This window comes from Crotalus tigris, unplaced genomic scaffold (assembly GCF_016545835.1).
Source record: "Crotalus tigris isolate CLP2741 ecotype Arizona unplaced genomic scaffold, ASM1654583v1 scf7180000018347.1145750, whole genome shotgun sequence".
Lineage (NCBI taxonomy): Eukaryota > Metazoa > Chordata > Lepidosauria > Squamata > Viperidae > Crotalus > Crotalus tigris.
The window spans coordinates 27,713-48,949 of record NW_024096956.1 but is presented as its reverse complement, the minus strand read 5'-3'; the positions used below and the strand labels follow the sequence as shown (position 1 = coordinate 48,949).

General features: G+C 38.8%; 1 long non-coding RNA gene across 1 annotated transcript in view; it reads right to left on the bottom strand.

Annotated features, from left to right (window-relative positions):
- The window catches only part of LOC120311318, an 84,961-nt gene extending 65,338 nt beyond the window's left edge, over window positions 1–19,623 (bottom strand). Inside the window, exons 1-2 of the long non-coding RNA XR_005557583.1 lie at window positions 19,608–19,623; window positions 18,915–19,025 (exon numbers count right to left, since the gene is read on the bottom strand). This is a non-coding gene — a long non-coding RNA (uncharacterized LOC120311318). The remainder of the gene's footprint in view (window positions 1–18,914; window positions 19,026–19,607) is intronic.
- Between the last annotated feature and the right edge of the window lie 1,614 nt (window positions 19,624–21,237).

Sequence of the window (21,237 nt, the reverse complement as noted above, 5' to 3'; positions counted from 1 at the left end):
CCTGGACTTAAAGGAGACGTAGAACGATATGTCCGTGACTGTCATGTGTGTGCCAGCGCAAAGCCCTGGACGGGGAAGCCCATGGGCTTATTGCAGACGGTGGCCGACCCATCGCGGCCCTGGGAAGAAATCGCCATGGATTTCATCGTAGACTTACCTGACAACCGAGGCTACAATACAATCTGGACAGTAGTAGATCTGTTTTCCAAACAGGCACATTTCCTCCCATGTAAAGGGCTACCATCTGCAAGGCGGTTATCCCGACTGTTCATCCAACATATCTATTGACTCCATGGAACCCCGAGACGAATTATATCAGACAGAGGGGTACAATTTACCGCACGATTTTGGCGAGAGTTCATCCGCCAGCTGGGCTCGTCGCAAGGGCTTAGCTCAGCATATCACCCCAGTACCAATGGGGCGGCGGAGAAAGCTAACGCGATGGTGGAGCGGTATCTTCGTAGTTATGTATCCTTCCAGCAGACCGATTGGGTAGATCTCCTGCCATTCGCAGAGGTCGCCTATAATAACACCATCCATACCAGTACTGGGTATACCCCGTTCAAAGTGGTGCATGGTGTGGAATTTAATCCCATTCTGGAATGGTCACTGGAAACAGATAGGGGTCGGGACCCCCAGACATGGCTTTCGCAGGTAACGGGGTTATGGGAACGGGTCCAGGAAGCACAAAAAAAGGCTGAAGCAGCTGTCAAAATACAAGCAGATAAAAAAAGAGCGGAGCACGAGCCCTTTAGGGTGGGAGACTGGGTGTATCTAGCTACTAAGTATCTACGGCTACAAATACCATGTAGGAAATTGGGGCCGAAATATGTGGGCCCATTCCAGATAACCAAAGTGATTAACCCAGTCACGGTCCAATTACACTTACCAGCGTCTTTGGGAAAGGTCCATCCCATATTCCATTGTAGCCTCCTTAAACGAACACGGGGGAACGTCTCGACCACCAGGGGCCCTGGGCCAATCACGGGGTCCCTTTACGAAGTACAAGATATCCTAGACTCCCGAGTGAGGCGTGGAAAGCTCCAATACCTTCTGCAATGGAAGGGATACCCAATCTCAGAGGCTATGTGGGTGGGGGCGGGGGATATCCAGGCCCCGAAGCTACTTCAGAAGTTTCACCATAGGTTCCCAAACAAGCCAGGGCAGGACCGGTGTAATATAACAGATTCAACCTCTCCTGTTTTCTTTTCAGGGAGAGACATGGTAGAAGGGGCCGCATGTCAAGCCCCCAAGGGCTTGACATACACATGGGGACGAGGGAACACGATTGGCAAACCCCCAAACCGCGAGGACGCAGAGATACCAGCAGCCACAGCCAAGGACTACACCAAGCATGGCCCCGGGGCTGTGTGTCTTCCCGACTCGCTGCCCGGTGCCGCCATGCCGGTCTGGACGGCTGCAAGCCCGCTTCCGGATTCCAACCCCTCCGACCACCGGCTGCTGCCGGAGCGCGCCTACCAGCTGATGCTGGGGCGCGCCGACCTCCAGCGCGCCGAACTCCAGCCGACGCCGGCATGCTGGGGAAATGCCGGCGCACGAACACAGCAACCTAGCGAGACAGCGCGTGACGAAGGAGAACGAAATGGACAAACTCGGAGGACCCTACAGGCGTGCTCAGAATGGACTGGGGGGGGATACTTACCGGATGGGTGGGATACCAGCTGGGGGAAGGTGGGGGGTGGAAACAACGCACAGGGGCCGGGCGGCCGAACAGGGGAATGCGGAGGTGGGATGGCGTCGGTGAAAGGAAGGACACAGGGAGAGGGTGGGGCATTTATTGAAGTTAGGCGGATGTCGGTTTGGGACTGGGGGTGGGGAAACAGGGTGTGGCACACAGTTATAGAGCACCGGAGAACTACCACTCTCAGTGCTGACTTCATTTCATCCACGAAATAAAGTAGTTGATGGGTTCGTTGTATACCGGCGTTCCAGTGCATTCTTTCTTCTTGCGGAAGACGGCGGATACTCCTGACAATGGGGATATAGCTAAAGGCAAAACTTTCTGACCATAATAGCTTTGATACACTTGAAAATAGTATGAATTATGAGGTTCTTATTATTTGGTGCAACACAATGAGAATCATAAATAGTGATAAGCTTGTAAATGCAGATAATATCACAACTTGATTTATAAACCAAAATTCTAACACAAATAAATGGGACAATGAGCACTAATGATGCACCATTCAAACCTAGGCATTTAAGGTTTTATTTAAGGCTTTAAAATACATTGGGAGGATTAGATACTATTTGTTTAGCAAATGGTTGAAAAATTACCAGCAGTAAATCAAATAATGTGAACAGGAAAAAAAAGTTTTAAAACATCTGTCAAAGATTTTAAATGAAGTGCAATTATGTAGAAAACAAAATAGCAGTAATTGCAGTTCAGTTTGGTCTATCCTGTTTTTCTTTCATAGCTAATTTTAGCTGGAAAACTATACAGTAAAGGATGGTGCCTTATAAACAAACACATTGTAAGACTTCAGTCGCTGTTAACATTAAAAATATCAACTGTAAAAACAGAAGTAAATTTTCTTCCAATACTCAAATGTTTGTTTCCTCCTTTACATGGACAAATTTAATGTATATATACAGGTATTCTAAGAGCCATGCTGGATAGGACTGTTAGGTCCTGCAGCTCAACACAAATAGCAGGAACTAATTTCTGGAAAAATAAGAAAAGGTCAGATAGACTGTAGAAAGCATCTCTTAGACTCACAGTATTTTAATGACTGGACTTCATTCAAATAAAATAAAAGTAAAGGAATTGGAAATATCATGTTGGGCACCTTGAAGGAGACAGCTTCTCAGTCTCAGGACAGTTGTCTGTCTTAAAGCAGCAGCTCTACCAGAAAAGCCCCTAAAATTCTTTTATCAAGCTGATTTGTAACAAATTTGCAGCCTGGAAGATTTCTGGGCTGCCTTCTCTAAGCAATGTTCTCTAGATGCATGGACTATTCTGCATACATTGTAAATCACATAACACATTAGAATTCTTGAAGATAAAGTCCAACAGAGCAAGGAGACTCTAGATCGGAAGAGCTTGCTTTAGATGCATGGAATATTCTTCGTTCATTATACATTTGGAGGAGACAGTTCTTAGAATATGGGGGAAAGATCAGGCAACTGAAATCTTTATGCTCCTTGTCCAGCTTTGTTTGTATCTAAAGTAAGCCCTTGATATTACACCTTAACAAGACCCACAACTGAATTAGTTTGTTTTATAAAATGAAACCCTTTTTGAGCCTTAGCATTTCCTCTGTTAACAGGCAGAATGTTGATGTCACATTGTGAATAAAAACTGTTTTCTTCATAATGATGAACATCTTCCAAATGACCTATTTCTTCAGAGAACATAGAACAATGGAACTGGAAGGTACCTTGGAGATCTTCTAGTCCAATCCCCTGCTCACGCAGGAGATCCTATACTATTTCAGATAATGGTATAGGGTCCCCTGCTTGAGCAAGGGGTTGGACTAGAAGACCTCCAAGGTCCCTTCTACAAGAATTCTTAATCTGCAATTTTGAGTCTTAGTATTTTATTTTTGCTGGGGATTTCTGCAGTCCCAAGCTGAAGCATTAACAATGTGCTTATGCCAGTAGTTTCTCTACCAAATCACAGTAATGTCATTGGTGGAAATTGTCACTTCAAGGGTAGATTTGATGGATAGATTTGAGTCTTCTTTACACATTCAAGATATTTTGGATAAGTTGTGCAAGCTCATAAATTAAGAAATAAGAACCAATTTGTTGGATTAGGCCACAGGTTAATCTGATCCAAAGGTCCACTCTGGACAATGACTAACTAGAAGCCCTTTATTTATTTTTCTATATCTATTGAATAAATTGATATGGCCAATCATCTCATTACATCTGCACAGCTAATAGTTAAAAACAGAATAAAACATTAGTAAAAATATCCAAAATTAAAAACAACATAAAATAGCATAACAGCCAAGAACATCCATTTACCATAATCAGGACTATGAAATGGCTTCCCCCAGGCCAAGAGTAGGCAACCTTAGCTCTTTTATGACTCGTGGACTTCAACTCCCAGAATTCCTGAGAATTCTGGGAGTTGGTCCACGAGTCATAAAAGAGCCAAGGTTGCCTACCCCTGCCCCAGACTATCAGTGCACTTGATTTCTTCTCACAGGAAAGGCCTTGCCTCTTCATACGTCATTTATTGCCAGGGCTATTGAGCAATAAAAACAGTAAACTTCCATTCATCTTTATGCACGTAATTTGAACGAAAAGGAAAGATGTAAGCACCCTATGACCTCAGTTTAGCAGTATCAAAAGTCTTTGGATATAATGGGTTTTTTCTTCTATTAAAGAAAATAATCATCCAAAATATTAATAATAAATAATAACAATATTAAGTCTTGGGGGAGAGCTTATCACATATATTTTAGTAAAAATAGCTATCTGGCTTACCTCAAAACAGTGAATTTTACTTAGGGGTTTTTTTCTCCACACCCCCCTTTTAATGCAATTTTTATAACTTTATAATTAATAAATATCCATTCTATATTTTAAAAATCAGAAGAGGAATATAAATGATCTAATGAAATCAAAATTAAAATCAGACTTTGTTTCCTTGGGAAACCCTCCTAAGGCCAAAATAATTACAATAATTATGCAGAGTTTATCACTGCAAAGTTCCAGAAGGTACATAAGTAACTTGGAAAAGTTAGGAAATAGTAAAAATGGATTCAAGTCCAGCTTCCAGAGATTTGTATGGACATAGGCAGATGGTTTTCTTGGTTACTGAATAAAAGTGGTTTGGAACTGTCTTCTTTGAATTTTTATTTATTTTATTTTCCCTATCTAGTGTTCAGCCTGGGAAACTGACTATACTAATTAGATCCAACATAGCTTAAATTCTGAGCAGAGACAAAGTGAGCCATGTTTATCTATTTGCTGAGACCCAGAAACTATTAAGTATTACATTTTTCACAGCAAAGCACTTCAGCCTGTGAGAAGACTCTAAAACAGAACATTATTGAGTTCTCAAAGATTACAGAAGAGCCACCAATGTTTCTAAATTTTCTCTCAGTTACAGAGTACCCCCTAAATGATAAATGCATACATATCTCAATGGAATGGCTGAAATGCATTCCATTTTTTTTTACAGGTAGTCCTCAACTTACAACCACAATTGGGACCAGAATTTTCATTGTGAAAATTAAGTCATTAAGCAAATCCAGCTTGTCCCATTGATTTTGCTTGTTGGAAGCCACCTGGGAAGGTCAAAAATGATAATTATACATGCCCCCATGTAAAAACATGCAAGTTGCCAAGAGTCTGAATTTTGATTTTGTGACCATGGGGATGATGAGACAATCATAAATGTGAGAACCAATTGTAAATCATTTTTTTTCAGTGTCATTGTAGCTTCAAACGGTCACTAAGTGAATGAATGATTATAAGTCAAGAACAACATGTATTAGGTACGTTTTACTAAGATCTCCAGATTAATAACTATGATCTTATGATTGACCACATTTGTCCTGTAAAGCACTATAAGTCACTTAGATTAGGCAATACAGAAACATAATAAATAAGCTTCAGAATGAACATTTTCAGGATTGAGATGTAAGAAAAGTTGCACAGACTTATGTACTCCTCACATAAGTCTGTGAAAGATTTGTCACTTATGAATATAGGCATTGATATTTAAGATGAACTTAGTGAGTGCTGATACTACGGTATGTAGAATTTGTAAGGAGTAAAACCTCAGGAAATGTAACCTTGTCCTTTTCTTTCCTTCACCTTTAACATACCAATGCATTCAAGTTTAAATGGCTAAATTTTAAACACTGCCAGTATGTAGGACAGGACAATCTAATGCTTTTTCCTTCTCTTAATTCACCCAGATCTACACACATTTTTTATTCCTGTAGAAAAATGAGCATCCCCACTGGTGACATCAACATTCTTTCCTCTCCAAATTCCCCCCTTTCAACTTGAAAGCTGGAGGAACGTCAGTGCCCATTTCTCACTAACCCACTGTGACCCAGGGCCATTTCTAATAACTAATAATAATAGCAGATAACATCAATCAGAATTTAGAAGAAAATAATATTCTTTGAGTAGAACAGAAAGGAAAGGAAAGGAAAGGAAAGGAAAGGAAAGGAAAGGAAAAGAAAGGAAAGGAAAGGAAAGGAAAGGAAAGGAAAGGAAAGGAAAGGAAAGGAAAGGAAAAGGAGAGTTACAAAAGATCAGTTTCTGATTGATAAAATAATTTTGGAGAATTGCAAAAACTAAACAACCAATTTACATATAATCTGGACTGATTATAAAAAGGTGTTTGATTCATTATCCCACAGTTGGGTCATCAAATGTTTGGAAACAATTTGTGTCAATAAAAAACACTAGAATGTTTATAGAAAAATAATAATAATGAAGCAATGGAAGACATCATTAGTGGTTGTAAATAAAAAATATGAGGTTGTCAGCATTAGGAAAGGCATCTTCCAGAGTAATTCATTGTCATGCTTATTATTTGTGATTACTACGATCCCATTTTCAATTATTTTGAAACAAATTTTGTCTAAGAAACAGAAAATGTTAACAAAATCTCACATTTAAAATAGAAGGGACCTTGGAGGTCTTGTAGTCCGGCCCCCTGCTCAACCAGGAGGACATATACCATCTCAGACAAGTGATTGTCTAGCCTCTTCTTGAAAATCTCCAGTGATGGAGCGCCCCCAACTTCTGGAGGCAAGCTGTTCCATTGGTTAATTGTCCTCACTGTCAGGAACTTTCTCCTTAGTTCCAGATTGCTTCTCTCTTTGATCAGTTTCCAACCATCATTTCTTGTACTGCCCTCTGGTGTTTTGGTGAATAAGATGACCCCTTTTCTTGGTGGCAGCCCCTCAAATACTGGAATAATGCTATCATCTCTCCCCTATTTCTTCTTTTCTTTAGACTAGCCAAATCCAAGTCCTGGAGCCAGTCTTCATATGTTTTAATCTCCAAGCCTTGAATCATCTTAGTTGCTCTTCTCTGCATTTTTTTCAAACTCTCAACTTCTTTTTTGTGATATGGTGACCAAAATTGGCTGCAGTATTCCAGATGTGGTCTTACTAGGGTTTTATAAAGCGGTATTAATACTTTGTATGTTCTTGATTCTATGCCTCTGTTTATACAACCAAGAATTGTATTAGCTTTTTTGGCTGCTGCTGCACACTGCTGGTTCATAATCAAGTGATGGTCCACTAGGACTCTAAGGTCCCTCTCACAGTTACTGTTTGCTTTATATGGATGATCCGAAGGTTTATGGAAAAGCAGAAACTGAAATCCATTAACTGACAAACATTGTAAGAATTTTTAGCAATGATATAACAGTGGAATACAGTTTGGAGAAATGTGGTACAGGTGCAATAATTTGAGAGAAAATCCTTAATGGAGTTAAAATGCCACATGGCCAAACCATCAGAAGCCATCAGGATCAAACCTACAACTTCCTGGATAGTTTACAGTTGGATAACATCAAGCATGAAATGTGATTAGTAAAGAATACATCTGAAGAGTAGTAAAACTGTTAAAGATGAAATTTTATGGTGGAAACACCATTAAAGCCATTAATACCTAAGCCATACACTGCTGGGATTATTAACTGGACACAAGCTGAACAGGATAGTTCTGAAAAACATGAACATTGATGAATATTTACTATACATTACATCCCTGTGGTGATATTTATATATTATACCTGCTCCACAGAAATGGAGGAAGAGGTTTACTTCAAGTCAAGCAAACTTTCAAACAGAAAAGCATGCATTGGCTGATTATGTAAAGAACAAACAAGAATAAGCATTGATGCAAGTTAAAAATTGGAACTTACTGAATGTATAAGAAACCAAACATAAATGTCAAAATAATGTAATAAAAACAAACAGAATGCTGGTAAGGAAAAGAATTATATAGTCAATTTCTACAAAAGACTGAAGGGAAAGTGGATAAAGATAAAACTTGGCAATGGATTATAACTTGAACTTTTAAAAAAAACCGCAGAAGACTTGATTTGGCTGTTCAAGAGCAAGCTATTCAGACTAATATAATCAAAACCAGAATTGAAAAATCATTGAAACTGCAGGCTATACAAGGAAACAGAATAACAGTAGATTATATAGTCAGTTTGTGTAAGAAGATTGCATAAACTGATTATAAATAATAACATAATACATTCACTAAAGTGATTCACTGGAACATCTGCAGTAATATATGCCAGTAATAAGAACATGGAAACAGATAGATCAAAAGAAGTTGAAAATGAGCAAGTTACAATATTCTGGGATTTCCTACTACATACTGATAAAGTCTTGGTGCCAAACATACCATATTTAACTGTGGTTGAAAAGAAGAAAGTAAGGATAATTGATGTATCAATACCAGGAGACAATAGAAGACAAAGAATCTTACTTTTTTTAAAAAAAAACATACAAGCTTAGCAGACCAGCAACTTTTGTGAACTTTTTTGCAAGTCTGGAAAAGATGGAATCACTTTTAAATTGAGAACCAGATTTTATAATGAATATATAACATTTATTCTTATACTGGGATGCATTAATTTCTATGGGTTATCATTATCTGAACTCATTTCCATTTAAATGACAAATAGATTATGCATACTTTATTTTGAAAAAGAGGGAAAAGCAAAGACTCCTTTCTCATCAATCACAGTGAACAAGCACACGTTTCAGCTAAGGATGATTTTTTAATACAGCAATAAACATATTCCTTGTCTTTTGCTGTAACAAGCATCAGAGTAATTTAAGCTGGGAAATGAATGGCACTGGCACCATTAGATTTGCACAGGACGTGAAAGTAATAGGTTCTTTATTCATGCCAAAGTCTTATTAAGGAAAATTATTGGTTTAGAATGTTCTTTCTTATAGACTTTTTGCCCATCAAAGAAACACATAATGGGAAAGTAAAGGCCATATAGGCCATACCAATGTTCCAGATTTAATCCATTGTCATTGTTGATTATCTGAACACTACGGCTTTATATATTTTAATAATGATCAGAAGACATGCTTTTATGCTAGTAATTAATGCAGCCATGCCCCTTTCCAAGCTTCTTCTCAAATACTGTCTTTGCTTTAAAGCAGGCATGCTGGCTGAGGAATTCTGGGAGTTGAAGTCCACAAGTCATAAAAGGGCCAAGTTTGAAGACCCCTGCTTTAAAGAGTCAGCTACTTAAAGTCAATGCATTGAAGTGCACTGAAGATGTTACCTAGTCTGGTAATGAAACGTCTGCAAATAAACAACTAAGCTCAGAGAGCATCCAAGGATGCCAAGTGCAACCTTGAGCTACATATATTCTCTTCTAAAATCTAAAGTCATTGGAATCTCTTCCCCCCCCCCCTTCCAGGTATAGAAACTGATGAGAAGCAGAGAAGTATATGCTTGTGCAAAATGTGTTGCATTTCTTATGAATTATTTTCAAAATGCACATAGCCCTACATATTTTGGTAGATATACTGCAGACTCTAAATTCTGGAAGCTCCTGATAAATGAATGTGTAATCAAGTAAGCAATGTGAAATATATTTCCTGAGATCTTAAATGAGGATAATAATAACAATGTGCTCTATGTATATGGGATGTTTCAGAGATACAAGTTGAATAAAAGTTGGTTCCAATCATCTTGCTATGGAGATAAATTCGGGAATTGGAACATTACTCCATATGGTGTGGTCTTGTCCAATTAGAGTTATGCTTAAAACTGACATTGACAAGACTGTTAACATCATTCTGGGCCAACTGCTGTTTATTGAAGATGCACATGTTCTTGTTAACCATAACCAAAGTATTTGGAAATCTGTCAAAATAACAAGAATTGTGGGTTGCTTTTTTAGCAATGGGAGATTGACTAAAATAATTATTACAAAATATTACAATAGGAAATCTACTGTTCCTCTTCTTGTATTGATCTAATGATAAACTTAAAGACTGAATTAACTTCACAGTTAATGTGTAGGTTGTCACAGGTTCCGACTAATGAAGCACTTCAAAGAACTTTCAGGCATGTTTCCTAAAGTCTTTATTACAGAGCTACAATTTTGCCGGTCACCATCATGGACGTATTGATGCCAGTGAGAGGAAGTCAGATTCTGGCATCAATCTTTTCTTGCTAAACCCCTCCCTTGTCTTGCAGTCACAAGTCATATTATCCAATTAGTGTGAAGGTCAAAAGTTTACTTCCTCTTTCTTTCCTGGGCTTTCCCCCCCCCCCCCACTCTAAGCTATGTATTAACCCAGTAATTACCAGACAGTTTTGCATATTGTCAAAGCAAGAATATACAGTATTTGCAGCATTGACATAGGTAATTATATGGATGTGGGGTTTTTTTCTTTTTCTTTTGTCATGTTTATTTTTATTATGATCTACCTAGGGTTTAGTTTTTCACCATATAATCACTGTATAATCATTGTCATTGATGTTGTGGTTTTTGTATTTCATGATTTGAAAATAAAAGAATACCATTTCCCAAATCCATATTCTTATCCCACATAATCCTTCTTTAAACTTAATTCTATAGCTGACCACTGATTAATTCTAACGCTTACAAATAAGATGTAATTATTATACATCAATAGACATTCCATATAACATTGGCTATAATACTGATCAAAGTACAAAATACTGACCACTGCTACAAATGGGATGTATATTTCTCAAGTCAACAACAGGTATTGCCACTGCTTCAAAGGTTTTGTTGAAATGTTTATGTTTCTTCCTCTGTCTGGCTTCATACGGGTGGATCAAGCAGCTGGCTAAAACATCCGCTTCAGGGATGCTCCAGCAACTGAAAAGCTGATCACAAGGTACCAAAAGGATGTGTTCCATTCTATTGATTCTACAGGTAGTAGTAATAATAATAACAACAACAACAACAACAACAACAATAATAATAATAATAAAGTTGGAAGGGACCTTGGAGGTCATCAAGTCCAACCCCCTGCTCAGGCAGGTAACCCTATACCATTTCGGACAAATGGCTTTCCAGTTTCTTCTTAAAAACTTCCAGTGTTGGAGCATTCACTGCTTCTGGAAGCAGGTTTTTCCACTGGTTAATTGTTCTAACTGTCAGGAAGTTTCTCCTTAGTTCTAGGTTGCTTCTCTCCTTGATTAGTTTCCATCTGTTGCTTCTTGTCCTGCCTTCAGGCGCTTTGGAAAATAGCTTGATTCCCTCTTCTCTGTGGCAGCCCCTGAGATATTGGAACACTGCTATCATGTCCCCCCTTGTCTTTCTCTTTATTAAACTAGACATACCCAATTCCATCAACCTTTCCTTATATGTTTTAACCTCCAGTCCCCTAATCATCTTTGTTGCTCTTCTCTGTACTGTTTCTAGAGTCTCAACATCTTTTTTACATCACGGTGACCAAAACTGAATTCAGTATTCCAAGTGTGGCCTTATCAAGGCATTGTAGAGTGGTATTAATACTTTGCATGATCTTGTTTGATTATCTTTTCCAGAATCTTCCCAGGTATTGAGGTCAGGCTGATAGGTCTCTAATTTCCTGGCTCCATTTTTTTTTCCTTTTTTGAAGATGGGAACTACATCAGCTCTTTCGAATCCTCTGGTAGTTTCCCAGTGCTCCAGGATCTTTAAAAAATATAGTTCAGTGGTTCTGAGATCACATCTGCCAGTTTCTTGAGAACCTTGGGATGTAATCCATCTGGTCCTGGTGATTTGAACTCATCTAGGATGGATAGGTGCTCACTTACCATTTTCTTGCCTATCTTAACTTGTGTTTCTATTCTGTTTTTTATGGTACTATTTTTGATAGGTTGGATTGATTTTTCCCTTTTTGTAAAGACAGATGCAAAACATGAGTTAAATAGTTCTGCTTTCTCCCTGTTGCTTGTCACCTTCTTGCCACTTTACCCCACTAATGGACCAATCATTTCCTTATTTTTTTCTTGTTTTTTACATGTTTGAAAGAAGCTCTTTTTTTTGTTATTTTTGACTTTGGTTGCAAGCCTTAGTTCATTTTGAGCCTTAGCTTTCCTCACTTCATCTTTGCAAGCTCAGACTATCTGCTGATATTCTGCCTTAGTTATGTGCCCCTCTTTCCACTTTCTATACTTGTCCTTTTTATCTTTCAATTTATCAGAGAGTTCTTTATGCAGCCATGCTGGTTTCTTTTGAGAGCTGTTATTTTTCTTCTTTGTTGGTATTGTGCTAGACTGGGCTTTTATTATCTCACTTTTCAAAATTTCCCAAGCTTCTTGAGTTGTTTTCCCCTTGAGGATTCTCCTCCATGGAATCCTTCCCAAGCCCTCTCTAGGTTTATTGAAATTAGCTCTCTTAAAGTCCAAGACTCTAATTTGACTGTGTTCTATTGCTTGTGCATCCATAATGTTGAATTCCAATATTACATGATCACTTCCCCCCAAGGTTCCTGTGGCTTCAACACCTTCTATCATTTCATCTCTGTTAGTGAGAATTAGATCCAATATGACTAATCCCCTAGTTCCGTTCTCTACTTTTTGGGAGACAAAGTTGTCTACTAGGTTTGTCAGGAATTTGTTTGATTTTCCACTTGGTGCAGGGTTTGTCTCCCAGTTGATGTCAGGGTAATTAAAGTCCCCCATTACTATTGTGATGTGCTTCCTACATACCTTAGTTAGCTGACTAGCAAAAAGTTCCATCTATTTCCTCTGTTTGATTGGGTGGCCTATAGTATACACCTATGGCAATGTCATTTTTTCCCCTTTTATATTAACCCAAATGCATTCAAGACAGGTACAGAGCTGCCACATTTGCCAGCAATCTAGACCAGAGATATCCCACGCCCCAGTCCACTGATGGGAAACCACACACACACCCTGGTCCAGGATCCACATCGATTTTGCAGGTCCTTTTCAGGCACAACTCTTCCTCATTGTGGTGGACAGTCACTCCAAGTGGTTAGAGGTCACACCTGTCCCTACTATGACAATTGCGAGGACCATCCAGGAACTGCACAGGATCTTTGCCATACACGGGTTACCCGATGTGATAGTCTCAGACTATCCAGAATTCCAATCCTTTTTGAGGGCTAATATGATCAGGCATACCACATCAGCCCCTTTTTACCCAGCCTCAAATGGTGAAGCAGAACTCATGGTCTGAACAACTAAAGAATCCTTAAAGAGGATACTAACTGGCAACTGGCAACACAGACTGGCAGATTTTCTACTCTGCCAACACACAACCCCTTGCACTTCCATGGGCAGAAGCCCAGCAGAATTAAGATGGGGCCAGCATTTGATCACAAAGCTGGATCGCCTACATACAAATAGAGTTGCCTCACAAGCAACGCAGCCAAAGGCACCACGGCAATTGCAAGTTGGTGACCCAGTTTGGGCGTGGAACTACGGGCAAGGGGCACTGTGGGTGGTAGCTGTGGTTTGTAAGGTGACTGGGCCACTTTCTTACGAGTGGTCCTGGAAGATGGTCGCGTGCTACCCAGGCACATCAACCAACTGCAGCAGAGGTTAGCAAACCAGCCAATAGCTCATGACTTTAGTGACAGTCTAGCTCATGACTCTTGTGACAGTCAAACTCAGGAGGAGCACGATTGCAGTAGAATCTGCCAGCAATGGCGGAACTCTCCAGCTAAGGGACGGGGCTCTAGCGTCTGGTGAGTCAGTTCCAAACACTGATACTTCAACCAATGGGCAATGCCAGAAAACAGCTCCATTTTCTGGACCGGTGGACTCTGTTCCACCTGTGGACACTGGTTCAGGTCTATCAGGACAGACCAGCCACAGAGATTCAATTCTACCCATAATAGGTGGGTCCCATAGCCCCAGTCTACCAAGCCTGGCAGTCTACCAAGCCTGACAGACCAGGGGCCTCCAGCAGTTCTGAGGCGTTTGGAACAGGCGAAAAGGCCACCAATGTATTTAAGGGAATATGTTCAACATTTGTCTTTATGAACTATCTAGAGGGAAGGGGTGTAATGTATTGGTGTGAATTATTTAGAAATGTTGAAAAAACAGTCATAGGACTCTGTCAGTTAAGTGTCAAACTTTCTGTCTACATGCTCATTAATGTGTGTTAAAAGCGGAAACTAATACTTGAATCCTATTGGCCACCGCCTAGTTGCTGAGTGTATAAATAGGGGTGGAGCGGCAGTTATCCAGGCTTCTGTTTAAACCTTAAATAAAGAGTTGTTATTGCACCTGCTGCCTCTTCAATGTCTCACCGATCATCGAACATAACAGAAACTCTTTTTGTTAAGCAGCTATTTTCATCCAAGCTCTCGTTCAGCATTACACTTGGTAAACAAAACTTAAATTCCAACTATGTAGAATTCTGATGCAAAAATTACCCTGGATGTCATGTTAAAGCTCCTGTTAAAATCATATCTGCGACAGTGATCTGTTTTGCCCTAGGAAGAAGATAGGGATTTTAAGAGAAAGATATGTAAAACTGTAATATCTATACATTTTAAATTAGGTGCCCCATTAGACTCAGCCAATGACAAGAATTGTGCTTTAGGACAATGAGAGGGAAACCCCTATGTACGGTGGGAACATAAAAGGTAAAGGTCAGTATCTGTAGCCGATGAGCCCTCATGCCCCCTTATGTCAAATAGAGTGGCCCATAACTGAACTTCTAAAAAGCAAATTGGTATTTTTGGATAATCCATGCCGCTTGTTTGCTGAGGGGTAATATACATGCTTATGCTTGAATCTTAATCTCCTGAACTATTTACTATTCCTTTCCCTGCCCCAAAGTAAGAATATTGACCCTGTTCATTAAATACCATTCCTATGTTTGTTGTGGCTGAAAACATTTTTTTAAGAAACCCCCTTGTCACACTCAGCTACTTTCAGTCTTACAAAGTAGTCCAAACAAGAAGCATGCCCAGATGAACTAATTCTACTTTATGTTAAGGCTACATTAGCAAAATCGTGCAAGTCTGAAAGTATTTTTCTCCCCCCATTTGCCTTTACAATCCAAGAAATTAGGAAAGGTCTGAGACATTTATCACATCCACATTCCTTCTATGAACTAAACTAGCTCTTGTCTGACCTAGCTCAAGCTCTGCACACTGGCATTCCCACATTCTATTACAGCTGCACAAAATATTGTTTTCCCTGAATTACTAGTGAAGCTTATGATTTCCAAAGTCCTTGCAATCAGCCTTACCAGGTAGACCAGATAGGAAACACCACTAGATAAGCTAATTCTACTTTAATTAGCAACATTAGCAGAATCTTGTAAGTCTGAAAACACAATTCTCCTGCTAGTTCCTGTACCCCTAAGAACAGTGAGGGTCTTTTCTGAGCTTCTTGCCCATTATCTAGCTGCAGACTGTGTTTTCCATAATTCCCTAGGCAGCATCTCTGGGCCCAGTTTTCTAAGGTCATTCCCCCATACTTTTACATTTGTCTTGGAGAATCACTGTCCAGCATTGTAGACCCGTCCCCATGATGCTACCTTGATCTCATACCCAGCTTTTAAATGAGGCAATCCTATGTCACTGACCTAGGCTATGTCCTTCATTCTTAAAGCAATAGTTTTCTCTTCATTGTGATACCATCCAAAGGTAGTCTCATAATGTCCAAAATCTGTAAACCTATTATCTTGGAGGCATATGAAGTACCCCACAATAAGCAATAAAGACAGGAGAGGGACCAGCAATCAGGAAAGCTAATTTAATGTTTGTATTAAATTAAGATACAAAGGATGAGCGGAGTGCACAATAACTCAGTAACAGCAAAGGCCTTTTGCCAGCCATATTCCATTCTTTATGGATTTTCCCAGATAAAATGTGAACTGTCCTTTTAGCAAAAGAAAACTCTGTTCATCAAATGCTGCCCTGCCAAGAAATAAATGTTGGTAAGAATGCTAATGACCACCCTTCAACCAGGGTGTTGTATACCGAATTTTAGCAGACAGCTGATCACAAAGCTGATTAGAGATGTATAAACTTATTTTAAACTTAGAGAGACACACAGACTTTCGATTAGCTTTTCAAAGAAGGTTATTCTCTAAACTAAACTTGACTCAATCCAAAATATAATTAGCCACAGCATGTTATCCTGAACTTCAAAGCTAGAAGAGGATAGAAAATGGAAATGGATCCTGTCTGCTGCTGTGATGTTCTATATTACAAGTTGTGGTTTCCCCTTCCAGGATGAATTGTTTAAAAAAAGTGGTAGGCAAGTGAAATGGATTTAAAGTGATGTGCAGAAAAAGTAGGGTATGAAAATTTCATAGATGTACCGTGTTTATTTATGATTTTTTTCCCCCAGGGAAAGCAAAAGCTAATCTACCTTTATAAGAAACAATTTAGCGTTGTGATAGTTTAGGATCCAAAGATGTTCTGAGGTTTAATTTCTGTCTAGCATGGATTCTTTCATAGTGAGTCTAGTTAACTGATTTGATATGGATATCAGGGAAAGCTTTCTTCCTAGGAGGGCAGGGAATACTCATTAGCTTACATTTACTTTTTACTCTGTAAAAAGATCCTATAATTATTTTTTCAGAGTGATTTTATCAGTAACGATTCTTTCTCTCTCACTCGGTTTCTTTGTCCCATCATCTCCACACACAAAACATAATCCATTCCTTGTTTTGTGATTTCATGTACTCCTACATAAGTTGCCTTGCTTGTCATTCCCAATTGAACAGATTTGGCATTGGTGCCTATGAATCTCTTTCCTGCTTAGAGTTTAGACTGAGGCAGCTGTGTCAGATCTTGCTAAACCATGTATAAAGTCAATATTTTGGACTTTGACAGAAATTATTAATAATTTTTGATCAGTATGATATGGAAATGAAGGAACGTGTTGCCAGCATTATTGAACACTGATTCAATATCAGCATATATTAGAGTACATTAAATTGGTGGTGAAGAATTCTGTTGTTCAAGAACGTCATAAATTTCTCTTCAGTCTTCTGATTTGAAGAGCTTTGGTTGAATCTGATATCTTTCTTCAGATAAGTAAATATTACATTGGTAACTGGGAGTGTTTCTGGTTGCACTACTGTCATTAAAAGCACCCATTACCAGCTTACTCTCTGCTTTAGCTAGGACTTTACTTGCTTAGATACAGTTTTGCTAGTACAATCCATGCTCGGTAACTAAGATTACTATTATACATGAGACTATTTTCTTTTACTAAAAAAAATTATCGAAAGACAGCATCATTATGGGCCATGAAGAAGTGCTGGGGTACTACAATGAAAATACTAGTGTCATGGTTCCGACTAATGGAACACTTCAAAGAACCTCCAGGCATTGTTTAATCCTAAAAAGTCTTTAATCATGTAAATACAGTGTCCCCTGCACATAACATTCCAGCCTATTCCCCTCCTCTATTTTGCAGTCATAAATCACGTTCTCCAATCAGCCAAAGGGCAAAGGTTCACTTCCGGTTCTGTAGCCTGAATATTCCTTATCTTAATTACTCCCTATATACATTCTTTCTCCTCCCCTCCCAGCATCATCTTAGTTAACTCTAAAAAAAAAAACCAGACAGTTCTGCATGTTTTTTCAAAACAAGAATATCCAATATTAGCAGCGTTGACAACTAGTGGCTCACATTCAGACTCTTGTCTTTCTTTTTTGCCCCCCTTCACTGACTTTTTTATACAGTATGATTCTCTGCTGAATTATCAGAGCAAACCACAGTAGCTGGAGGAAACTTCCTCTTGTGGTTTTAATATAAAAGAAAGACGTTTCTTAAGAGATATTCTTCATACATCTCTAGAACCTAATTCTATCTGTATTGTAGCAATGTAGGAGCATAGAGCTTAGTTCAGAAGGCCTAAAACCTGGCTAGTAACTATTTCAGGCCTAGTAAGGAGGAAATGGTGCCTTTCTCCCCATCTGACTTGACTTTAGACTTTAGGCACAGTATGGAGCCCATCAACTTAAAAGTGATCCTGGGACCACAAGAAGATAGCATAGTCTCAAATAATTTAAAGAATCCAAGTCTTGCTTAGTTATACACTACTTGATAAAAGGGAAATGTATTTGTCAGATTGACTGTAATTTATGCACCCTGTTAAAAATAGTATGTGTTATGTATTGAATATATATATAAAGTTGTGTTAATCCCTGCTAAAGTGAAACTAACTTAACTCCAACTGCTTGTGAAGCTAAAATGAAACTAACCTTTAGATGACCCTGACTGTTAACTCCAACTGTTTTGGAGGGAAACTTTGAACATTCATATCTGGGCGGGCTTTTTCAAGTATTGTGATTGGCTAAGGCCCTGTGGGCTAAGAGTATAAATTACAGGCAATTGCCTGCACTTCTCTAGTTCTAGTTTGAGTCAATAAATGATGTTGTAACTATGCTGGTCTGCTCCTTGCCTACTGAAACCCAGTACACAATAGTATGGATAATTTCTTACTTCCTCAATAAATATGAAATATCAATAATTTAGAAGTCTCCTATGGCTTTAACAGATCTAAAACTTTATTCATTTGATTGTAATGTGGCTTAGAGCTGGCATTCCCTGGAACAAATTTGTTTCAGCAGATCTTCTTTTGGTAAACAAAATGTTGAAAGACACCATCGTTATGGGTCACTCGGAAACTTTAAGCCTTACTGATTTATTTGGCTGACCGTACCATTTCTTGGAGCAAATGCATTAATGAAATAATTGGGTGTGGATAGAACAGCACTTTCAAAATTATTGCTTTGATATAAATAACTCATCCATCCAAGTTGCTGGAGCTGATGTGATTCTGCTTCTCATATGGATCTGGCCATTACAGAAAAAAACAATCCACCAGATTCAAACCGGATGTTTAACATCAGCATTGCAGTTTGGTAAGCTATCAACACTGAAAGGGGAATTTTCACATTAATGAAGTAGTGAAAGCTTCACTAGCATTTGTCTTAAAACAAAAAAATTACCTAAAATCACAGGTGTCTTCTCTGGTGCCTCCTTCCATTTATTTAAAGTTATATATCTGTCCTCTGCTTCACCTCCTTGAGCTCCTCAGATAATAAGAGGGACCAGTGGGTCTGCAAGAAGAGACAGGATTCAGATTTTGGCAGCAAAGAATGATGTTTGTTAATTATTTAAATAGTTTTAAGAATTCCATCCACTGATAAAAATTTCATTTTCTTTTAACAAGTATACCAAGCCAAGGAGCTTTTTTAACTTTGTCCAAGAAAGGAGACATATCTAAATGCATCAAGCTTTTGTGTTATCAGAATTAGATGAGACAGCCATCAATTCTCTAGCTCAGATTTTGGTTGTGAAAGTATGACATCCATTTGTGACTGTAATAATGGGAGTGGGGGTCTGAAATTCTTTGCTTTTGAGATCCTGCTGTAAAATTTGCTCTTTACCTTAGGAAGAATCCTGGAGAACTTAAAAGATTGTACACTCTTTGTGGCATTTTGCAAATACTAATATAATATTTGCCAAGTATGTATTGTGGTTTATCTCCAACATACAAAATAATTCATTTACATGCAAAGATTTGATCATAATATTTTCTCACACTATTTGTTTTTGAAATTGCCCATTAATTTAAAAAGCCACTTCCTTCAAGTTTACACAAACCCAAGGCTAAATGAAGGCCATGCTACTTGCTGCACCTTTATTGTATTTCCTGCTCCTTGCTGGTAACTGAATGGAGCCCATCCTCCAAAAGATTGACATATATTTATCCTAAAAGACAGCAACAAAACATAGAGTTAGGTGTCACTCTGGAGACCTCACTATAGGGTTTTTATTTTTTCAAAATTACAGGTGGCATGGTGCTTAATTTTGGCAAATTCAGGAAATTCCGTACTTTGTAACAACTGCCTAATGTTTTATTGGTGTCGTGTCATCTGGGGCTAAAACAATCACGTGCCAGGCTTCCAGTACTGTACAATATTTCCACAGGTGTATTCAGCCTGACATTTCTCTGACTGAGAAACATTTGTCAAACCCAGTGCTGATATTTTCTATTTATAGAGTCACATAAGCATGTGCGCTTTGAAAAATGAGGATTTTCATTGTGATATAAAACTGAAATAGTGCTGGCACAGGAATTCTGTCATGATTTACTGCCACCAAATGTGACCCCATGCTAAGTCAGTTGGATCAGCATGTATCTAATGCCTGCCAATGGTTGCTGTGCACTGTAGATGTGCACCACATGTTGGAAAATTAACAGCCTGGCTTTGGATCAGCAGATGGAAAGAGTAAAATATCACCCTTAGTGCCCTGCATGGATTTGTGCCCAGTGAATTAAGTGCTTCTAAGGAATCACATTATTTGATTATTTATTTATCATATTTAGACATTACCCACCTCACTATCCAACTGACTCTGGGCGGCTTACAGATACAAACAATAAAATATATAAAAGGCATATAATTAAAAACAAGAGTGAAGAATAGAATAAGGACAAGGTTAAAAAGGCAGAGGGAGTACCCTTCAGCCAACTGCAGGGTTGTCTGCCATTCTTCAAGCCTTTTGTAAGGGCTATCACATCCAGTGAGATATACAACAGTTGCCTTTCAAAAAAAACTCTCCTGAAGGTGCTTTTTGACTATTTTCCCATTCAAACACTGCCAGTTCTGTGTGTATATAAGCAACTGGGTCTCTGCAGGAGAAACAAAATCAAATGCCTCATAAAATGATTAGTGCCGCTTCTATAGCATTTGAGGAATTTAAGTTGCAATACACAAGCACAGTAGCACTCCCCAATTCATGAGAGGTCTTGCAAATGTTTGAGACCCTGGTTTGTGCTTAATTAGGGATCATTCCTTTGAAAATATTTTGTGGCTTTGAGTTCAGGCTTTTGCAACTTGCAATCGATCAAGCCAATTATAACCACTAGCCATTCAATACTCTGATTTTGCTGTCTGTCTATATGTGATGCTCAAGATGAATATTACTGGTATCAGTGGGTCACAAATTATGCTGGGTAATTCCAGAGCATGGCTTAATAATTCTGCTCCATTGAAATACAAAATGTGTTTCACTCAGGAAGTAGAAGGAAAAGCATACTTTCCTTATTGTAACCCACAAGGCTCAGTGAATAGCTTAGGATGGCTTAGTCCAGTGTTTCTCAACCTTGACAATTTTAAGGCATGTGGACTTCAACTCCCAGAATTCCACAGCCAGCAATGCTGGCTGTGGAATTCTGGGAATTGAAGTCCACATGCCTTAAAATTGTCAAGGTTGAGAAACACTGGCTTAGTCAAATATCCCTTTCATGAATCTCCTTCATGC